The sequence below is a fragment of the Agelaius tricolor genome, unplaced genomic scaffold, assembly GCF_023055355.1.
Source record: "Agelaius tricolor isolate 1412-34295 unplaced genomic scaffold, bAgeTri1.0.p SCAF_13, whole genome shotgun sequence".
Classification (NCBI taxonomy): domain Eukaryota; kingdom Metazoa; phylum Chordata; class Aves; order Passeriformes; family Icteridae; genus Agelaius; species Agelaius tricolor.
In genome coordinates, this window is record NW_027269273.1 from 16,715,335 (window position 1) to 16,730,561 (window position 15,227).

At 40.0% G+C, this 15,227-nt stretch overlaps 1 protein-coding gene across 3 annotated transcripts in view; it reads left to right on the forward strand.

Moving 5' to 3' along the window:
• NDST2 (N-deacetylase and N-sulfotransferase 2) overlaps positions 1–15,227 on the forward strand; it is a 123,883-nt gene that overhangs the window by 34,673 nt on the left and 73,983 nt on the right. Inside the window, exon 1 of one of the 3 annotated variants that reach the window (XM_071438898.1) lies at positions 2,915–3,171. The exons of the other annotated variants lie outside the window; for them this stretch is intronic. The gene's annotated coding sequence lies outside the window, so the exon portion shown is untranslated. Of the gene's footprint in view, positions 1–2,914; positions 3,172–15,227 lie in introns of those variants that run through there. 3 annotated transcript variants of the gene reach the window in all.

A 15,227-nucleotide genomic window follows, 5' to 3' on the forward strand; every position in this document is an offset into this window, starting at 1 on the left:
AAACCATTTATTAGCTGGGCAGGTGCAGTTCAGGATGCTGTGATGTGCCGCTGCCAGGGCTGTCCCAGTGAGGTTCACCACTGGTTCACTTCTCTGGGAAATTGCTGTCAGTACAGATGGTAGCTTTAGTAATGCAAGAGCTGTGTGGAGACCACCAAACTTGATCAGAACTCGTCAGTTTCGTTCTCAGCCAGCCTGAAGCTATTGATGCGTTTCAGCTTTTATTATTGCCTGGCAGGCACACATGGTAGGCAGTCCTTTGAATCTTGGCTGTACTGTACTGTTTATTCTTCTGTTTTGGAAGCTGGATAAGGCCTTGATTCTGTGTGGGCATGCTTCACCCTTCACTTCAGTACCTCTTGGTAGGGTGCCTTTTGAGATACTAGTTTTAGCCAATTCATAGTAGATTTGTTTCCAAAATGTGTATCTCTGTGTGTGCCCTTGGTGAGACACATCGACATTTCCCATCTGGTGGCTGAAAAGGAACACACAGTGGGCACTGTGGTTGGTACTACTCTGTGCTCTTGGACTGGATTTTGTCACATTTCTGAATATTGGTAACATTGTCAGTGTCTTCTTTCTTGCCTAAAGCATGCTGCTAGAACAGATTTGGGAAAGCTCTTCATTTCTAAGGGTATAGGTTTTGGATCATAGGAAGACAAGTGGGTAATGTTAATAGATGGCAACTCTTTGAAGTACATTAGAATCAACTTCAGAGAGAAAGAAAATCCCTTTCCCTGAGCTCCAGATAAACAACTGGAGCTTTCAAACCTTCAAGAGGATCAAGGTGAAATGCAGTGAACAGCAAGTGCAGGGAAGATGATTCTGCTTTTATGGCAATTGGCAAAAATACATTCTTTCCTTTTTGTGCTCCTGTAACAAAGCAAAATAACAAAATACTCTGAGATTGTTCTATGAAAAGAACACAAAAAGCTTTCTATGTTAAATACCCTCATCTTAATAGATGTCAGTAGAATATATTTTAGATGGGCTGGAAATATCTCCTTGGAATTCTGAAGTGTCTTCAAAACTAGCTGAAAAAACTGAATTCATCTGATCATGCAAGTGCATTTAACAGCATTTATTTGCTTATATAGAGTTGTAGGAGGCTGACATCTTCCAGCTGAGGTGTGTGTCATTCCCACTTTAATTGGCTTTAGCTGGGAAAGAGAGAATGGAGTAGTCTCATTTCTCATTTTCTTGCTAAAGTCTTCAGGAAAAAAAGGAAATAGTTCTAAGACATAGACCTGAAGTAAATTTCAAAAGGTAAATGTGCCCTCCTTTGCCTAAAGAAAGGACGGTCTCGGGAAGATAAGTTGGAGAACAAGTGGCAAGTGACTGTAAGATTGTTCCTGCTGAGGTTCTGTTTTGGTCAGTCATGGAAGACAAAGGAGAAAATAAAACAATTTTTTTTCAGAGGAGGAAAGTGATTTTCAAAAGCAAGAATGTATTCATGTGGCTTTGAAATGATTAGTGAGAATAAAGGCTGACATTCACTGGGCAGGATTGTGTATTAACATGCCTTATGGGTTGCAATGTCATGAATGGTAAAGATCTATGTAAGAAATTGAAAGTTGTCTATCCAAAATTCAAATTAGTACAATGAAGAAAAATTCATAGTTTTTAAAAAACTATGATCTGAAGCATATTTGTTTATACATAAAGACTACTGAAAAACTAAACTCTTCAGGTCATCTTTAACAAAAAGCTCTCTGTATAGAGATAATAATATAAGTTTAAAAAAAAGTATCACACCAACAGCATGTCCCATATGCAATATAAAAGTGAGAACAAACTCCAAATTGAGAGGTGGGGGATTTGGATGGGGGAGAGAGATTTAAATGTGTTCTTCAGGAAAGAATCAGTGTACAAAACTGAGAAAAAATAAGATGGCAGCAGCCAGGATTTGCAGAGCTTTTCAGTCCTTTGTTGGGTTATCTTGCATAAGTACTTTAGCCAGAGACTTTTCAGTAGCTGCATGGGGCCAGCTTGGAACACAAACGTGCATGAATCCAAATGTAATTTCCCTGTTGTGCACATTCTGGCTGTGACAGCTCAAGTTATGAATGTAAAATAGCAGGAAAAAAAGTTCAGAAGATGGCCAGACCTGAAATGTTAATAAGAACTGACTTACCATGAGATCCCTTGAGGCTGGCAAAGGTGCCGCCCGAATTTTAAGTTTGTCTGCTTCCATGCTTCGTTTTGGTGTGCCTTGGAAAAGAATAAATAAATTCCTTGTTTTTATCTGTGCATCTAAGTTGTTTGGCATAACAGAAGTAACAAACATTTTCTTCCATGTAAGATGAAAAGCAGAGTGATGTTAATCCTCCACCCTGGTTTGTGGTCAGCGCTGGCACACAGACTGAATCGGCATCAGTGGCTTTGATCTGTAGACAAGTACTGTACAAGGAATGACAGTATCTTTCCCTTTCAGGCAGTTCTTTTTTCTGGGGGGGCAATAATCTGCATTTTTCCCAAATTTCCAGTGTTCAGAAGGCATTTGTCTTTCCTCTGGGTAGGACTGGCGCAGGATAAGGGATTTCCTCTCCCTACATCAATACGCTGCCTGGAGAAAAGGCACCTCATCGTGGCCACGGCTTGTCTCAGACTGCAGGCAAGGAAAGGGCTTTTCTCTCTTCTGCATGCAACTTGTACAGCAGAGAGAAATTGCAAAGTTTGCAAGTTTCCCTGCATCTTCAACATTGGATTTTCCCGGGTCTGTACTCTCTCCTTTTTTTCCTCAGCCTCCTTCCATCTCTTGTTACCATGGAGAATGAAATGCCTGTTCCATTCAAGTTGTCGGCTGAATAGGTTTTGAGGTTGATGGATGGTGAGAATCTCTTATCCCTCCTTCTCCAAACACCGCCCCTGCCTGTTTCTTGACATTTCACTTGCCAGAGACTGGCAATCAGTGAGTGGGAGCTGAAAAGGAGGCTGGCAGTGTCCTGCTGAGATGCTCTTTCACTTGGTGGATGAAATCAGCAGCCGTGAGAAGGTCTTAAGGGCTTCGGTGCAGAGCCTTGTCCACAAGCTGAGGCATGAATGCTCACTTGAGTGAATGTTCTTGCTTCCCCAGAGCACCCAGGGAAAAAAGAATTCATATGTGAAACCTGTTGCTGCTTATGACTGTGTTTCAAGGGGTGAGGTAACCTCTGCAGTGTAAAGGGAAAGGTAAGGAATGAATGAATACAATAAATGCTCTGGCATAATCTGTTCCTCTCATATATACTTCTTTATTTGTGTCCACATCACATCAGAAGTGGAATTTCTTTGCTGCAGTCTGACTTGGGTGGTTTCCTGGCTGTGATGCTGAAGTTAGCAGGAGTCTCTGTGTTTAGTGGGGTTCCAGTAGTCCCTGTATGAGCTGACTGCATACGTGGGGCATCGGTAGTGCAGTGTCAAAACAGCTTTCTGAATAAGGCACCTTTTAATAACAAATATTGTGGATATTGACAGGCCTGGGGTTGAAATATGAGTTTGAGGCTACTGTTGACATGCAAGAAATGGAGCTGCAAAGCAGAAAAATTAAAATTATAGCTCTGTAAAATTATACTGAAAACATTTGCTTTGTTGTTATTTATTACTTTTCATACAGATAACTATAGTTTTAGAGGGTATCAAAAAAATGTTTAGCCTATGCTGAAAGGCTTAAGCCTGTCATTTTTAAAGCAAGGGTTGTTTTGACTGATGAGCACTTAGTAGTGATGGCTTCGGAGAAGTGTATACCTGGCATTATTTAATAGATGTGTGACTTTTGCATCTGGAAGTAAATCTTATGACTTTAAATTTTGACATTGCTTCTAAGTAGAAGCATTTCACAAACATATCGTTGTTGAGAGAAGATATTTCTGTGAGTTTTCTGCTAAAACCTGCTGTGTCAGGACTGTACCAGCAAAAGAATTAATACTGGTGGTATACCTTAATGGGTGGTGTTTCAGTATTTTTGAGATCATATGTGAAAATTTGTCCTGGGTGATTTTGAACTGCTGTGTTTGATAAGTGACTGTGAACTTTGTTTCAATGCATCTTTTCAGCACCTTGTGGAAATATTTATCAGTGCGTCTTCTGTGTATTCCTAAGGTTGCTAACCAATACATCTCTTCACACTACCACCAACAGCTTTTGCATCCTCAAGAGGTCTTAGCTCCTCACGAGTTCACTTTCCATTTGATGCTTTATGTCCTGTTTGTTGTTGGATTGTTGTCTCCCTGCTGGAGTTTTCCTACTGTGCAATTGCTTTTCCTGTTGTGTAAGCCACTTCCAAATGCTGCTATGTTAGCTGTTTGGCCACTGGTGTGTTAGAAGGGAATTTTTAACTCCTGCATCAGAAAGGCATGTGTGTATGTCAATACATACAAAATAAATACATGTATTTGAAATACATCTGAACATACCATCCAGTCCCTCAAGTAGTTTATTCTAGAGATTGTAGTAGTATTTTTGTTCCCAGAGATCAGGATTTCCTAGAGAGATGTGCACACAGAGGATTTGACTGCCTGTGACCTTCAGTCATACAAAATAATATATGATAATATTCAGGGCTTTGATTTCCTGGTTGGCTAGGCTACTGCAGAAAAAAATTGATTTTCAAAAATACACCAATGTAGCAGCTTTTTTTCTATCATAAATAAATCACACATGTTGGGTGGAGTTGAAGTAAAGTGTTACAGAGAGGAAAAAAGGGGAAGTCCATTGGGAGAGAGAATGTAGTTTGGGATTAGGTTCCTGATAGGAACTCAGCTTCATGTTACCATTTGTAAGGGATGGGGAAAGAGTGAGCATCTGTTTTAAACTGGTGATTTTGAGTAAGCAGCAACAACATCAGCATCAAAGCGTACATGTGTATTTCCATTTATTCTGTTAACCTGCTGGAGTTTTTTGATTTAGTATTATCTTCTTTATGAAAAACATATACTCGTAGCAGCTTATGGATTTGCATGAGATAAAATCCCAAATCTTTCTCTCATGCTCTGTGAGGATTGTTATGCTAATAATTTTAGAGATTGAATCCTGTCAGTAATACTCAGAAAAAATTTTGACAATCTCTGAAAAAAGATCTTCCAGTTTTTAACATGGTTGTATTTAAATTCACTTTGCCTTCTGAAATTCCTCCTTTTCCCATCACCAAGATTGACCTTTACTTGATTGGGGTCTTTTGATTTTTATGTTTTCTCTGAGGCTGACATAATAAACTTGTAATTAGGACATATCGCTGCTTCATTCCATCTGGTCTTTTGTTAAATTATTCTTGGAAAAATTCTCATGTCCCACTCTTTTTAGATTCGGAGTTGTTTGATTCCTTTTTCCTGTCTTCCTTTTTCATCTTAATGGTAGCAGGAGCTTGGAATTTTTTTATCTTGTCCTTGCTATTTAAATGTGGGCAGCTGTAGAACAATCCATCTCTAAACCTCTTTCTGCTTGCTAGATGTTTTATTTCAGCTTTTCCTTAGTGATCAGTGCCTGAGTTTCCCTCCATTGCTTTCCCAGGCGGTGCAGCATGGAACTGACCTCATTTGCTTCAGCTCCACTCCTGTCCCTGCTGCCTGGTGCCCCAGTCAGTGAGTGTAGGCAAAGCTTTGTTCAGGGCCGCTGGGCAGAAAAACCTGATTGAGCAGCAGACTGAAGCTATCTGTCCATGGATTTACACAGACAGCTCTTCACTGATTTGTACCTTGTAAGTTACCTTTATAACCTTAAAATCTGCAAAATTAATTTTAGCTTAGCTTTTGCCAAGGCTTCCTACCTGTTCTGTTTGAGTGAATTTTTAAGCCCTTTATAATAGGCTGGTACATATGCAAAGAACGAACATTGTGCTCTCCAGTAACTCATTCTGTTATCTCAAGTGTCATTTACTGGAATCTCCTTACCTTTTGCCTCCTGTAAAATGTAAACTGAATTACAGGCATATAATTAAATCAGCATATTAAGTGTGTGAGGAATGAGAGGCAGTGGGAATTTTGATGGCTATATCCACAGTGAGAACATTAAAATCTAAATCATCAGGTATCTAAACTATTTTCTAGTGTACTGAGAGCACTGGTTGTAAAAGAACAATTTTCAGGTGGATGGAATGTGTTTCAGTGCTAGATCAGCACAACAGGCTATCATTTCCCCTCACCTGGCTGAGAGGCTGCTTCACAAACCATGGGGCTGCTAGCTGAAAGACTCAGATGTGCAGTATTAGTGCTCATCAAGGATGGTGACATTTGAATAATTATTAATAGTTGTGAGGTTTTGACTGCAAAAAAAAAAAAAGACAATTTCAGGTACTGACATACTTGCTTTTGCCTGTTATCCATGTCCAAGTCACTTTGTTGCATATGGCATACCTCATACTTAAAACTAACATGGTCAGTGTCTGAGACAGATTTTCATTTTTTTGTGCCTAAGCATCAGGCACATAGTGTTGATGCTGGCATTATCTAACGATATCTAAGAGCATTTGCTTCTCAGAGATAAGAATTTTAAATTTATTTTATTTACTTTATATTACGCATAGCAATTCAAGTTCCTGTTGTCTTGGCCATAACCCAAATTTGGAACACAAAATTCAAATGAAAAACTGCAAAACAAAATAAAGCACAGAAGGCATGACAAGAAGTGGGATTGATCTCTGTAATGTAAATATTATTTTCTCTAGCCTTGGATTTCTGATTAAGTGTTGATGTCAGTTTACTGTGAAGACCAAGAATAGCAAACTGTTGTGAGATTGAGTCAAATTTGGGTGCAACATGAGAGATGCCCCTTGTATTTCAGGGGATTTGTGTCGCATGTGTCTCACAGCCAGTTGCTGGCTCTTTCAGATTTGTCCCTGTGGAATCCTCTCCTTTAGTCTTGTTCCAGAGCTGTAGCACTTGACTCCAGTACATCCCTCTCCAGCCAGTCTGGTTATCTTCTGTTGGCTCTGCAGTGCTCTTCCCTGGCTGTGATACTGGATTGTTATTCTACCAGTAGGGCAAAATGGTAGGAGAGAAGCAGGGGAAGGGATATCTGAAATGAGTATTGGCTGCTGTTTTAACTGAAAGTTAACATTTTTCATAGCAGAGAGATACTATAGAACAAACAGGAGGGCACACTAGGGAGAGCTCTTGAAAATGCTGTTGTGTTTCAGTCTTGTTCAGGGTTTTGACTACTAGAACATGTTCAAAGTTCGTCGTCAGTTTAGAGTTTAGAAGTTTGTATGGAAATAACCACTGTTTCAGTTCCATAGTGATTCTTGAGATATAGGACAAGACACACACATGAAAAATTATTGTCTAATGGATTAGGGCATTCTTTAGCCAGCCTTTTTATCTCCTGCCTTTCCCTTTAGTCTGAATAATAAAGATGCTGTTTTGTGAGAGGTCATCTCAAACTGTGCTTCTCCAGGAAAGCTCAGTGTTGCTCTCATCTGCCACAGTTACAACATTCCTGTCTTCAGCTCCTGTAATCAGGGAGTTGTAGGGTGCATTTTATAAGCTCGTAAGTCTGATTGATAACAAATCTTTGGTGAATTAATTATTTGGATGAGTGTGCTATAAATAGCTGGGGATGTGGGTCCACCTCTTTTGCTGGCAGCCACTAAAATTGCTTTATGCTCCTTGCAGAGCTGTACCCTGAAGTTCTTAACCCTCCACTTTTGGATAACTGAGTACAGCCTAACCCTAACCCAGTATTATATTGCAGATGAGTACAGACAAGCTGCAGTATATAAGCAGTATCTTGATGTAGTGTAATGGCTGTGTGTACTGAGTTGTGAGTTTTCAGACTCAGTTGGGCTGGGTATCATCTGCAGGAGCCAGGTCAACCTGGGCCAAGCTGGAACAGCCACGAGTGGAAGCACACTTCTGTTCCATCCTCTTCTGTCTTCTCTCATTATTTGCTCTCTTTTAGGCTTTGCCCCATAGGACTGACTACCTCTTCCTATTTCATGGAATCTTAAACTTGAGTTTCCATCTGTGTTTTGCGACCCCACAAATCAGGCATTGCTTGAGGTTAATCACAAACACCAAACCTGTGCTGCCCTGTGACATTCTGTGATGCCTCTGTTCCTGTGCAACACTGAGCAGCAGAAGCTGCCTGTACACAAACCAGATGTTAGTGACCTCAGCCAGAAAACATTAACTGCATTGGCAGGGTTGCTGGCCCCTTGTTCAGATGAGAACCAACAAGATGTCATCAGGAGCTGCTCTTGTGCCCTAACTTGGAAATTGTTGTTGAGACACTCTACCTTGGCAGTTGATCTTCTCAGACATTATGGCTCTTTTATTGCCTTCATCCAAAAGTGTTTTTTCTTGATTTATGGTGAATAAGTGGATTTATACAGTAAAAGAGGTTGCTTCTAGTTCCATCTTCCTATTTCCATATTTTATCCAAGAGTTGCTTCAGTTGTTTAAAGTACATGGGTTTGTTACTCTGGATCATGGATATAAATAAATGCCAGAAGCATGAGGCCTTATCAGCTGTGAGCAGCTGTACTTGCCTTTTCGTTTTAAATCTGACACTTAAAGTGCAGATAAACAACAAAATTCATTTTTCTGGAAGGTGAAACTTTAAAATTTGTTGAAGTTTTGTTGAAGGCTGTTGCATCTCTACTTAAAGTAAGCTAGCATTAACATCTTGGGGAAGGCTCTGAGCTTCTTGTTAGAGCTCAGAGTTACAGTTTAGGGTAGTGAGTATTAATGTCTGTAGTGGCTTGGTTTTGAAATACTGTCTATGCATGGACAGTCATGCTTAACCTAGTACATTGCTTGCATATATGGGACAGCCTAGAGAATTAAGTTGGATTTCCTTGAGGGTATAATCTTTATGTACTCTTTGCAGAAGTGGGTCTTGGGGAATGCCTGAGGATGCTGGCAAGTGATGAGAAATATACTCAGGCAAAGCTTTAGAGGACAGGATTTTAAACACTGTATAGGACATGTTGCAAATAACCTTTGTTAGCTCGATAGGTTAATTTTTGACCTTAGAATGACTTTGTAGACACAGAAATTTGCTTTTTTCTGCACGGATCCATTATTCAGGTGACAAGTTATCCATACTGAAATCCTGGGCTCAGACCTGGAAGCAGTACATAGGTTTATGCGTGGCTCAGACCCTGAGCTAGTTCACCTGCTGAACCCTCACCAACTTTGCTCAGAACTACTGCTGATGTCTCTGTTTATGCTTCTGAAACATGGGATGCTGGGAAGCTGGCTTTGAAGGTGCTGGAGGAGCATTCAGGAGCCATCTGGCTCCACAACTCACAGATATAGACTAAAGCTCTGGCTCTACAAGACTTAGAGCTGTGGAGCTGATGATAGCAGCAGTTTCAGGAGGGATAACTGGTGAAAGAGTACCATGTATCTACTGTGATCCCTTCTGCTTTGAGAGATTGGTCAGGTGGGCTTTCTTATGGGGCTGCCTTTGTACCTCAGCTGAATTGTCCCAGAACTTGGAGTGCTGCACAACATGGTGCAAGGGCCCAAGGCTTTGGCCTTTTTGCAGCAGTGTGTTCAGGTTTTCTGGTTATCTGGCTATTCCCATCCCCCCCTATTCTTGGACAGTGGAAAGCCAAGTTAGTATGCTAGTGCTCTGTGGAAGGCTCTGTCAAGTGGTGTCAGACCAAGGTAAGAATAAAGTGTTAGTTCTCATTTAATCTTTACACTTTCTTTATTGTGTTACTTTCGAAATGTCATAAAGTACAAGTAATGAAGCTGAGTAGTGACTCTTTCGGTATTCAGGCCTGTATACTCTTAGAAATTACTTTTTTTCCCTGTTGGTATTGGCACTGAGTTATAAAAGTGTTAGAATTTGTGCTGATATCTAGCCTATGTACCTTATCATAGTACTGTAGTGAAGTACGTTAGCATTTGCACACATCAGCATATCCATATACATACATATATATTTTCAGATCAAAATACTGAGATACAGATTGCAAATTAAGAGTTTACTTGGTCTGTCTCTTGTGCAGAATCTGCTGGGTAGGAAAGTATATATCATGTCCTCATGTATGCTGTAGCTATCAGTATATTAGGTCTAAGGGTTTTTCTTTTTAGCTTTTCTGTTTTGTCCAGTATGCTCTTCAAAGATCAAATTTTTGTAGTACAATTATGCAAGGTGTACCTGAGTATGATGATGTTCAGGGGATATGAATATGAAGCAGTAACCTTCTCCAGAGTGCACCTGTAGTTATTTTTGGCACTTAGCTTGCTGTACTTTCACAAGCAGAATCGTTCATTTTGCTTCAAGTGATTTTATCCTCCAGAGCTCAGTGGGATGATTCCCCTCAAGATAGGGAGCTGTCACAAGTTCAGTCCAATGGGTGGCTTTGATGTTGGGAGCTGGAGCAACCTCTACTGTTTCAGAACACTGTATTTATTTTCTCATCATCAACTTTTGGGAACAGTAGTAATAAGAGATTATGACTTCTTGTCTCCCAAGTATTCCCTCAAACATGATTCCCTGCTAACATTTCTCAGCTACTCTGCAGGGCTCTCTCTCTGGCACACATCTTCCAGCCCTTTGGCAACTGCTCATTTCACGTTTCCATGTATCTCTCCAGTTAAAGTTGTTTTGAAAGGGGAAATTTAGAAAGGAAGAGTGGTCACACTTTCTGGGCTTGATTTCTTTGTGTTTAATGTGACTACCTGTCTCTGGGCTGGGGCTGGCCACTGCAATGTGCTCCTTGTAGCAGAGAAGTGTTGGATCACCTCAGGCAGGTATTGCAGAGCTCACTGGGATTCAGTGGATGCAATTTTACACAGGATGAGGGTATCTGTGTTACACTGCAAAGTTTGGTGTTAAACTGGATGTTACTCTTCAGCAGTGAAAGACTCTTTAATCTTCTTGTTACCATGGCCCAGGGGAGTTGCAGGGACAGTAACATCTGTGCTTGCTGTATAAGGCTGACAGCTGTTTCAGGAGTCAGTTGGTCCTTTTATCCAGTGTCTCTGAACAGCACAGGGAGTGTGGGCACTGCACCTTCCTGCAGGAGGTTTTAGAGGATGGCAGCAAGTACTGGCATTGCAACATGCTGAACCATGGGGCTCCATCACTTGCCTTTGACTTCTGAATACTTCTGAGATCCAGAGCACTCCAGAAAAGTTAGGAAGCATGTTGGTTGCAAGTGAGGGAAAGTCAGTACTCAGACAAACTCTGAGCTTGGTAGGTGACCATAAATGACTGAAGAGATTGAATCAGGGCTTTAGTGACTGAATATGAAATGGATAATGGATAATCTGCTTTAGAGAGTATCTTGGAGATCCCCCAGCCTCAACCTTTCTACACAATTACTATGTTGGGAGTAAGGGAATAAGATTTCCCTTGATGTGCTCTCTTTGTTTCTGTACTGCTTCCTTTTTGCTTATAATTATTCTTTAAAGAAATAACAAAAACCCCTTACAATTTCCATAATTAAGAAGCTCTCCCAACAATAACAACAAAAACAAACCCAAAAAACATAAAAGGGAGGTGTATAGGAGCCTCATTCATCACCTTTTGTCACCAGACTTGATTTGACATCTGAGACTACAGAGAAAGTTTGGCAAGTGCAATGATTTCCCGTGTGGGGGTAATAAGAGAGAAAAAAACCTGTCAGTTGAAAACAGCAGGAGCTGCATTAGCAAATATAAATTAAACAGATGGCTAAGATACTGCAGCTGTCACATAGAAAGTCCAGGAAGATTTTTAGCTCAGAGCTGCAGGAGGCTGTTTTAAAAGGAAAGATGAAAACAACAACAACAAAGCAAACTTGAGCGTGACAAAAGAGACAGTAGAACCATTCAGATTATTATATGAAATTTATCCAGGATTGTGGTGTTGGTTTGTTTTTGGGTTTTTTTTTAAGTTTGTGTTTTCAAATCTTAGGATTCTAAAATTAAGTTAGGATCAGCTACTATTAGATCATTTTCAGATTTTGATATCATGGGTTTGCTTGTTTAGAAATACTCTTCTGTATGAGACACTGGCTCTGACATTCTCTGGAAAGCAGGGAGACATGTAGCACATATCATGTCATTTTGGTTTTCAGCTGTTTGTTTTACAGCTATTTCAAGAAAAATCTCTTATAGAAGAATATATAAGTAAAATCTTCTGGAAAAGTGGTGTGGAAAGTGTTAACATTTTGGTGGAGGAAGAACAAGAATCTGCATTTTAGTCTTGCATGTTCAATCTTAAGATAACTTTTTTCAGACTCATTTTCAGCTGAGAAGTGACTATTCCTTTGTGAAAGAAGCACCAGAACAGCACCCAAGTCTGTTACATTTAAGTACAGACATACACTAAAATGAGGAGAAGTTGGAAATTGTGCTGTTTCTGAGGCACCAAAAGGCAATTAATTTTCTCAATGTTACGTCTTAAAGTATTTTTGTCAATTAGGGCTAATGGTTTGTCACAGATTATTTGTGCATAAGCAGAGACTGTTATGCTGCCTTTATAGTTAAAAGGTGATGTGAATTATGAAATAAGTTCAGCTACATTTGAAGCCTGTGTTCTACATTCAAAGAAATAGCATGCACAAATGGATTCCTAGGCAGGCTGATTGACTACCCAGAGTTCTGCTTTTTCTTTGCTTTCTTTACTGCAAAAGAGTAAAGAAAGCATTTCATTATGTATTTGTGGTTGCCTTTTTAAATCGTATTTACTGTGCTAGAACTTCTGGATTTTGATTGTACTTCAGCCCTTTGTGGAAAATTAGTATGTCTTCAGTTCTGCCTGTTGTTGTCCAACTTGTGTATTTCTTTAAAATAAATATCTTTAGGTACTGTTATAGCTAATTCTAAACTACTTCTATATGGATTATTCAAGAGCTACAAAATCTACATATAAAAAAATTAAATCTTTTTTCCCTCTGTAGTTATCCTTCCTGCCATCATCCCCATAATGAGTACAGAGGCCCCAGCATGTTCTGAAAGCTGGTGAACTGCCATTCTATTAGAAATAGGAAGTTTGTCACTGAGATACACGTGCTCTTTGCTGCCTAAATCTTTTACCTGTCCTAGACCTTCTCCCATTCTTAGTGGTTCAGGACACAAACCACGAAGGACATTGAAGGTCAAAAGCAGCAGCTTGGGCTTGGGCTTGATGAAGATGTATACCCTCAGTCTTCCCATACTGTTCAGAGGGCTTTAGCTGGCTCAATAGAAGTGAGCTCCTCATAATTTAACTGCATTTCTTTTGTGGTTGGGCTTCATTATTAAGTGCAGGAAAGAACAGCGGATCATGCTGAGTAACTGTTGTTTCTACCCTTCAGATTTCATTCCTACCCCTGCAGAAACTTTGCAGCACTCCAGAAAACTGGGAGGGAAAAAGCCTCAGCCTGAGTGTATTTCTTTTCTTCCATTTTTGCTTAAGAGAAATGAAACTGGCCTTGAAGTGTACTTGAACTTGAGAATTATAAATGTGGGATATCTTTGTCTGTGATAGAGGGATGTTTCAGAGTAGGTGACCTTTCAGTGGGAAGCCTGGCCTCAGCCTCTATGTACTTGCTCCTAGGCTTTAGCTTCCAGTGCTTTAGCAAACTTGGCTGCCAGGACATACACAGCAAGGGAGCAGCTGTGCAGGCAGGACCCACGGCATACAGGAAGATGACATGCTGAAATGTACAAGTTCCCCATGACTTCTCCTCCTGGGAACAAATGCAGGGATCAGTCAAGTGTGATCAAAGGCTCAAGAGAGCTGACACTTCAGAATGGATGGGAAAGAGCTAAAGCAGAGAAGTGAGTTGGATGGGAAGAAACAGAGGGGCAAGATAGCCTTGTCCTGAAAGATGGTTAACTTTAAATTGTCCTGCTGAGTATCCCAAAGGCAAGAATGAACTTTTCCACCTGGAAGTGTAATAACTAATGGCCATCTATAGTCTCTTCTTCATCTTCATGCAAGCCTTCTAAAGCATGTAAGGTTGCCTGGTTGTTTTGCTGTAGGTACAGTAAATTGAGTACTGTCTGGCCTATGGCACAGAGCTGGTGAGGAAAATGTCTTTATAGACATTTGTCTTAAAGTCAAATGTCATATGTGTTTGAAACAGTCTGTGACAAAAATTTTTATGTCATGTGAGGTGTTAATATTAAATTCTCACTGATTAGGATCAGCTGCTTCCACGCAAAATGTATGACAGTGGAAAAAGAAAACATGATCCAGCTTTTTTTTAATACTCTCATGACATGAAAGTGCAGCTTAGGGAGCAAGTGGTCCCAGCCTTTTGGTGCTGTAGCTTTGGTGTGTATCTTAGCAACTCTGCAGAAAGACTGAACCTTCATCTTTTTAACCCTAGTCCAAAATTGCCACGTCTGTTTTCTTAGGTCAGTGTTGTTCTTATGCTATATAGGCAGCTGCATCAGTGACTGAAAGAACATGCAGCAATTATAAATTGCTGCTTATTATTATTCTTATCATTTTGGAGGTCACATAAATGAATCCTAGGTGGAATAAAACAGCACATCAGGTAGTGCTGGTATGTGAGCTGTGCATTCTACAGTCCTATGTCAATAAATAATGAGTTACTGATTAATTTACAGTAGTTAGTATTTTCGAATTTGTCTCAATAGCAGAAGATTGTTAGTTTTGCTTTAAAGTAGTGTTAGCTTCACTTTTCAATGGAAAGCAGCTGAATACACCTGTTTAAATTTTGGTTCTGAAACCATCCTTCATATGCAAAACAAATATTGTCAAATATGGCAATTTCTATCTGGATTTTGATCTCCATTCCAGATTCGAACATGTCTGATCCAGATTTGTTTGTGGAATAATGTTTAGCCAATTTGTAACCCACCAGAGTTTTGAAATCTGACTCTGCCAAAGTCTTACACTTTAGTGCATTACTTTGGTCTGTTGGATGTGGAAAATTGTATGTACTGCACATGGATATGGAGTGACACCTTTCTAAAATAAATACAGGTATCTACCAGAGAAGTGCTTTCTAGAGATGTGAAACAGATGAGTTGCCTTTCCCTGTCTAAGCAAGCCCTTAGATGATAAGATCTGCTACAGGCTTCTAGCAAGAAGAGCAAATGTTGAAAGGCAAATGCAGATGCACTACTGTAGCTTCAGGCTACCACCCTAAGCTGCTCAGAATATGGTCAAACATGTCTAGAAAAATGGCAAGTAGTCATTTGGGAACCTGGCATAAATGGTGCCTCTCCACCTTTGTTAGGAAACAAGTAACAGTTGGATATTTAGTGTTGTTTTAAACTTGAGTGAGAAAACTGGGGGTTTGAATGGAAAATAATAATAACAGCACAGTTCAAAGAACTAGCCCATTAATTCAT